Here is a 6,839-nt window from a genome sequence, read left to right as displayed (position 1 = left end):
TAAGAGATCATTGATCATTTTGAATCCCAGTGGCCTACCCTGTATAACACATTGATGTTACGTTGGAAATATAGTTAGTAAAATAGCTAAATTCTCAATCTATGTGCCTTTCTATTTTGAGAAAATATTTTAACTCTAGTCATTAAGATAACTTTTAAATTTTGAGGTGATAGATTATGGAGGTAAAAATATTAATTTGGGTATGGTATGGAATGATCAACAAAGTCTCAGAAAAAAAGTCACAAACATAACTTTGATAAACAAATTCCCAATTGATGCAGAGGAACACTAAAAACATGATATTCGTGTGTGACACCATGCTTATTCTTCATGAAATATCTTCAGAGTGTAAAGTGACATGCATTTTCTTAGTGCCCCTATTTAGGGTTTTCTAATTTCCTAAGTCAAATGTGGAATCACTGTTGGGATTCCTCTTCTCTTTTGGTAAAGGGACAATTGAAAATTGATGCTGCATGTTGCTATTACTATTTTGTTTTTCTTACCCCAATAAAGGTTCTATATTTTCCACCTAGTCAAAAGTCTAGCATCATATGGACAACTCACAAATATTTATTAAATGTTTTAATATTTAATCATGCACATATATTTAAATAAATTATTTTCTTTTTCTGGGCTATAGTACATGTGATGTTATCATTTGCATTAATTTAACAAAATGCCCACTCTTTTCATTATTGCATGCTTTTTGTAATCCTCTAGATTATCCAACCTGGTTTTATTTGATTATGATATTTTTATCTTCTTCTGATTCTGTAAAATTATACAAACATGTTTAATCAGTTGGTCAGAGAACACAGTCTATTCCCCAGGAAAAGAACAACATAAGCATGAAGTCTATTATGTAGGAAAATTATGTGTTTACTTCAATGCCACACAAATAGGTGTTTTGTAGTGGACAAGGCAGATCATAAAATACTGATGACTGTACAGAGAGAATTATTCCCAGATTTCTAGAATGCTAGAAAATATTTGAGAAACAGTGGATTCTTTTATGTTACTATATGAGACATATATTCTATCAGTTATGACTAGAATGTAATTCATAAAACTCACCAAGAAAATGATACTTCAATTTTAAATGTGTAGGCTCTACTACTATGAAAAACATAACCAAGTAGCTGTTTGTCTTAATAATTTTGAAAGATTATCAGTGAATTATGAATTGAAATATAATATATTGCTTATTAATTAGTTGCCATTTGCTTCTCTCTATTTTTGCCTGCTGTCATGCTAGCTAAACTAATGAGAGGATTGTGAAAAGACTAATAGAATCCTTATCAAGATAACAAAGCATGCTATTTTCCTAATATGTTATTTAGAATATTTCATAATTTCCTTCTTTTGACAATATTTATATCATTTAAACCCAGCATACTCACTTCACTTCAACTCCTCCAGTGGCTCTCACTCCTTCCCAAGTTTAGTATCATTTTTATTCAATTATATATAATATATGTCCTTATATATATGTGTATATATATATATTCCTCTAATAAGTCCATTTATTGTGTCTTATTAGCATACATAATTAGTGGTTACTCTCTTTGTAGCTATTATTTGCTTGTCATTCTGTATCTATTAGACAGTCCTTGTGAGATTTGTTCCCATCCATGTCGGAATATCATCTGATCTTATCATTCTGCAAGTTATATTTAAGCCTTAAGATTTCATTTGTGTTGCTTCTCTGTAAAACACTGAATACAGCATGACATAGAAGATGCCCTGATCTCTATCTCTTACAATTGTTCTCAGCCACTTTTACGATATTCCCTGAGCTTTGGTTACAGGGATTGTATTGTTGATATGTCAAACATGTATGTATAATTCATGGTCATTTATTCTCTGAATTTTAATTAGTTGTGGACTTATGTAAAATTTTCTAGATACAGCAAAGAAGCATCTTTGATAAGGGCTGAGGCATGTAGTTCATTGTGGATTAAAGGATATTTAGAAATCAATGAGGAGGGGTTGGGGATTTAGCTCAGTGGTAGAGCGCTTGCCTAGGAAGCGCAAGGCCCTGGGTTCGATCCCCAGCTCCGAAAAAAAAAAAAGAAATCAATGAGGAATTATACTGCTTTATAAATTCTAAATGGTAAATTCTCATGTGGGGTCCATGTCCTCACCAACCACAGGGAGATGGCTAGCTTTCTATGAGCAGCATGATTTCTCTCCGTGTAAGTGGACCCAATGTCGAATTACATGGTTGTTGGTTATTCCACGATAAAGTGCCTCTTGGACATGTTTCGTTCTACTGCTCATTGTAGTGGTTACAAGGCCCACAGCTTGGTAGTACTTTCAATTAATTTCCTCTTGACAGCTTGCATAGTACCTACGGATATTATAAGAAATTTTCCTCAGGGAGAAGACTTCCATGTCATTTCAAATTTGATTCTTCTAAGATAATATAAATGTAGTACATATACACAATAAAATTGTATTCTGAAAACAGGGAGGAGGATGGGATAGGGGGCTTATGTCCAGGAAACCAGGAAAAGGAATAACATTTTAAATGTAAAAAAAAAATCCAATAAAAGAAAAGAAAAAGAAAAAAAAAGATCATGAATTGAGAAAAACTACAGGTAAATGTTTGAAATTATAAAATATGCTCAATGGTATAACGAAGATTCAAACATAAATGCAACATTTTTTCTAAGTTGTGGATATTTAAATATATATTGTATACCTAAAAAAGGAATTGATTTTTTTATGTTTCTGAGCATGTATCTATGTGTCTGCCACATATGAGTGGGTCTACTAGGAGGTCAGAAAAGGGTGTCAGAGCCCCAAATCTAGAGGTACAGGTTGAGTCTTCCTAACATGTGAACTTGGGTCATCTGTGAAACTAGTAAGCACTTCAATAGTTGTAGTATGTTTCCTCTCTTTATATATACATTTTGAGATAAGTAATTATATTTTTACTTACAAAATATGCTAAACCTGTTTATTTTTCAAAGGGACTATAGTCAGCAAAATAGTTAATAATAAATGTCATATTAAGATATCTATCAATGACAACACAAATAAAAGTTAAATAGAACACCAAAACATGAAAAATGAATTTAGGGATGCTTTTAATTAATTTTATGGAACTTCAGAGAAATTACATTCATGAAATATGTAAAGTCAGGATAAACCCATTTGCAGAAAGCTATTATGATGGTGTTATTTGGCACTTTGCTTATGGAAATGTAGAAATAATGAAGGGTAATGCCATTAATGGGATATATACTGATCCACATTTCTCTTATAGTGTGCTTACAGAGAATCAAAAAAAAAAAGATTACAAAAAGGAGCAAAATAGAAAACAAAATCAGTTTTTCTTGTAGTTAGACCGTGATTCCTTTTTTTCCTACATAAACTGTTTCATGGACTTTTCATTCTATTCTAATTGTTATCTTAAAGAAAACAACTCTGTTGAAATTGTTGAAAGTGATAGAAAATATATTGAGAGGAAAAAGGCACTAAAAATAATCCACTATTATGAGTCAGTGAACTGTAAACATCAGACAGGTCACCCATCACTGTGGAGTCAAATTGAAAGCTGAAAGAGATTTACTTTATTGTCTCTCTGATTTAAAATTGATTGAAACGCATATACAAATGGAAAGGCTGTCAAAAGCTGCTTGTGCACAGCTGATAGCTCAACTTTCCTTCTTGTCCCAAATCTTTAATGGAACTCCTTTCAGGTATGGAAGGAAGAAACTACCATGTAGAGGTGTGAACTGTGATCTAGACGTGAGAGGCAACCATTTCTGGGTGTCTGGTGATTACTGATATTCAGAACACATTTGTCAGTCCTGATCCCTAGTGAAATCAGTGGATACAGTACATTGCCTGTATTTGGAAACTTCTACTTTTCCTTGTGGCCCTTTGCACATGTGCACACAAGATTTTGCAATATTTGAAAGATATATAAACATCATAAAATGGTTGACATTTCAAAGGTAATTCTGAGAAAAACATTTCTCATCACTTTACATCATTTTAAAACATTTTGATATTATATTCTTTTGTAAACCTATCAATCCTGTTCTGGCTTCATTTTTCTACTTAAAACTACATTGGTACCTTAAATTTTACTTCCCCTAGACCAATATGTTGAAGTGACTAATAGTTGATTATCAAGTCTCTATCCTTAATACTTAAAGGACTCCCAGCTGCCAAAATCTTAAATGAAAATGAGAATGAAAATTTCAGGAGGAAAGCATTTCAAGTTTCCATTAATCTGTCTCCTTCTCCTCCATACAGCATTAGCACTTTACATTCCTCTGAAATTCCATGATAGACAAAGAGTCTCTTCTTCAAACTCCCTTAACCCCCTGATAACTGTGACCCAACATAATATGCTCAATACTATCTTTAAACCCATTAGTGAATGCTTTCCTATCTGTTAAGAATCTCTTCTGATTTTCTCTCTATTTGCAAATTACATCCATTTGAGAAAACTCATTTCAAAACTTAATGTCTTTTTGCTTAATGGTTCTCAGGAAATATTAGCTCTGTAAGCTGGAATGATTTTTGCATAGAAGAATGTTATTTTATAAAAAGGATGAGTAAGATTCAGGCTGTTATTCATTCTAATACCAAATATGTACTATACAAGGTAGAAATTTTCTTGCTTTAAAAACACATGAGTGCATATCCACACAAACATGTTAATTTTTATGTGAGGAAATATTTAATCTTGGATAATAGCATAAACAAAATATAAAATAAGCCAACAAATAAACCACCATAAAAACAAATACATTTGATCAGGTTCAAACTAAAATGTGAAATATTGCTCAAATATAGACTAATTTGGTAACTACCTTTATCATTAGGGAAATTTTAAATGAACACCAGTGATCTGTTATAAAGTTGCACATATTTCATATGAATTAAAATAATGGGTGCCCATTAAGAGCCTGCCCCACATGTGGCCCATACATATACAGCCAACAAAATAGATAAGATGGATGAAGCAAAGAAGTGCAGGCTGACAGGAACCGGTTATAGATTTCTCCTGAGAGACACAGACAGAATACAGCAAATACATAGGCGAATGCCAACAGCAAACCCTTGAACTGAGAATGGGACCCCCATTGAAGGAATCAGAGAAAGGACTGGAAGAGCTTGAAGGGGCTTGAGAACCCATATGAACAACAATGCCAAGCAACCAGAGCTTCCAGGGACTAAGCCACTACCCAAAGACTATACATGGACTGACCCTGGGCTCCAACCGCATAGGTAGTAATGAAGAGCCTTGTAAGAGCACCAGTGGAAAGGGAAGCCCTTGGTCCTGCCAAGACTGAACCCCCAGTGAATGTGATTGTTGTTGGGAGGAGGTAATGGGAGGAGGAAGGGAGGGGGAGAGATTAGGGGGATTTTGGTCTGGAAACCTGAAAAGGGAATAACAATCGAAATGTAAATAAGAGATACCCAAGTTAATAAAGATGGAGGAAAAAAAAGAATAATGGGTGCAATTTATTTTAATTGGACTTTATCTTTACTAGTAATAAAAGTCCTGAATCTTTATTGAATGCTACATACTGAAAATTTAATAAAAAGTTAAAATAATCCCTCACCATTCGAAGGAGTCAAGTGGGTAAGAGCACTTGTTTCACTCCCAGAGGATCTGTGTTCAGTTTCAACAAACCACATCATAGTTTAAAATCATCTATAATTCTAGTTCCTGGGCACCAAATACCTACTTCTAACTTCTGAGAGTCATAAGGCACATACATGCAAAACATGTTTTTATTTTCATATGCATAGAATAAAGAAAATATGTTTTAAAAGAACTAACAGGTTTTTTTTCGTGTATCTGTTAATTCTTTTTTTTTTTTATTAACTTGAGTATTTCTTATATACATTTCGAGTGTTATTCCCTTTCCCGGTATCCGGGCAAACATCCCCCTCCCCCCTCCCCTTCCTTATGGGTGTTCCCCTCCCAACCCTCCCCCCATTGCCGCCCTCCCCCCACCAGTCTAGTTCACTGGGGGTTCAGTCTTAGCAGGACCCAGGGCTTCCCCTTCCACTGGTGCTCTTACTAGGATATGCATTGCTACCTATGAGGTCAGAGTCCAGGGTCAGTCCATGTATAGTCTTTGGGTAGGGGCTTAGTCCCTGGAAGCTCTGGTTGCTTGGCATTGTTGTACATATGGAGTCTCGAGCCCCTTCAAGCTCTTCCAGTTCTTTCTCTGACAGGTTTTAATCCATTGTGCTGAGATAATAGCACGAAAGCAGAGGACATTTTGTATATTTAAATGTCAAATGGAAAATGTTTCTAATATTAATGTTCTTTTCATTTTTTAGAATAATTAGGTTTTTTAAAGTTATTATTATGAAACATTTGAAAGTATGAAGATTACTTGAATTTCTATCACCTCTGGATTTTAATAATTTTTCCTGATCTATTTTTCATAGTATGGTCTTATGAACATGAATTACCCCTAACCAGCTAAGGAAATTTTGGTGTTTTGTAGGTATCAGGACAGGGATTTTTCTTTAAGGGCATATTGTCACTTGGTTGGTCAACCACAGTCTAGAGAATATATACTGGGAAAATATAAACTGTATTCAACTAATTGTTTAAAAATGTAGAAGAAAACTTGAAGTTGAATGGGAGAGAATTGGGTAGATTATATGAATATGAGGGCAGCTTTGTGAAGGATTGAGTACGATCAAACTATATTCAGTGAAGTTCTCAAACAGGTAATTAGAATTTTCATAAAACATCTTATTAAGAAATTATAGAAATATAACAGTAATATCAATACCAATAATAATAATAATAATAATAATAATAATAATAATAATTTAGAAATAATACAAGA

This window comes from Rattus norvegicus, chromosome 3, assembly GCF_021556685.1.
Source record: "Rattus norvegicus strain SHRSP/BbbUtx chromosome 3, alternate assembly SHRSP_T2T, whole genome shotgun sequence".
Lineage (NCBI taxonomy): Eukaryota > Metazoa > Chordata > Mammalia > Rodentia > Muridae > Rattus > Rattus norvegicus.
This window is presented reverse-complemented; position numbering follows the sequence as displayed.